Raw genomic sequence first — 1,222 nt, forward strand, 5'->3', positions numbered from 1 at the left:
TGCGCCATTCCGACGGGTACTTGTGCGGCAAACCTGCAGATCGAAAGTACAAGGTCACTCATGTATTTTACATGGACGATCTTAAGATCTATACTAAAAACAAAGAGCAAATACATCCAGCTCTAAGGATTGTCGAATGATTTATTAGGAAAATTGGAATGGAATTTGGGTTAGATAAATGAGCCAAGGTTTATTTGAAGCGAGGAAAACTTAATGGCATCCCTGAAGATCCTGAGCTCGTTGATAAAAGCGCTATACGATACCTTTGCGTTGGAGAGACTTATACATACCTGGGCGTGCCACAGAGCCAACTGTCGGCGAGGAACAAAGTATCTGCAACGAACATGCTTGCCGTCTCGGTAGTACTCTATTTATTTGGAGTAGTTCCATGGACGAAGAACGAGCTCAGATCCCTTGATATCGGGACAACAAGGGTTATGCACATGAACAAAGTCATGCATCTTAATTCTTCTGTTCCAAGACTGTACATCTCACGCCGTCAAGGTGGTCGCGGAATATTGAGTCTTGAATGTTTTAACAACAGAATTATTCTAGGTACAGCACATAGAGTCGCAAATGGTAGAGACCCTCTTCTTAAAATGGTCAGGAATCACGAAGAAGTGGGCAAAGAAGCGTTTTTGTACAAAGCGGCGGAGGCGGCTGCTGAAACACTCGGACTTAACTTTAGTATTAATGGTGAGCAAAATGCATCAAATCTTATCTATCTGGAGTACTAACTCCTGAAAGCCCAGATTAAGAAAGCACAAGAGAAAACCTTTCGTGAACAGCTCCTCGATGAGAGGATGCACGGTATCTTCCACAGAAATGTGGAGGATTAGTCAATGTTGTGTGAGTTGACATTTGCTTTCCTCAAATCGCCCGGATTGAAGTCTGGTACAGATGGTTTCATTTTGGCATGCCAAGACGGTTTCATTTCCACCGCAATATACCGTCGCCACATTTTGAGCCAAGACATTCCCGATGATAGCTGCAGGGCGTGCCATGCATACCCCGAGCATTTAGTTCACATACTACGAGGGTGGATTGATAAGTTTCCGGCCTGACCAAGAGATGGCGCCACTAGGCCTACCTTGAGGTGACGTTCTATAATACCATCCTCAGATAGCTTGTAGCTATAGTTTCAGCCCGATCGACATGTTAGTTTAGGTTTCAGAGCACACTGAACAAGACGCCTCTGTGTTTTTCTTAAAAATGGAAAAGC

Source organism: Belonocnema kinseyi, chromosome 10, assembly GCF_010883055.1.
Source record: "Belonocnema kinseyi isolate 2016_QV_RU_SX_M_011 chromosome 10, B_treatae_v1, whole genome shotgun sequence".
In the NCBI taxonomy this organism is placed as follows: Eukaryota; Metazoa; Arthropoda; class Insecta; order Hymenoptera; family Cynipidae; genus Belonocnema; species Belonocnema kinseyi.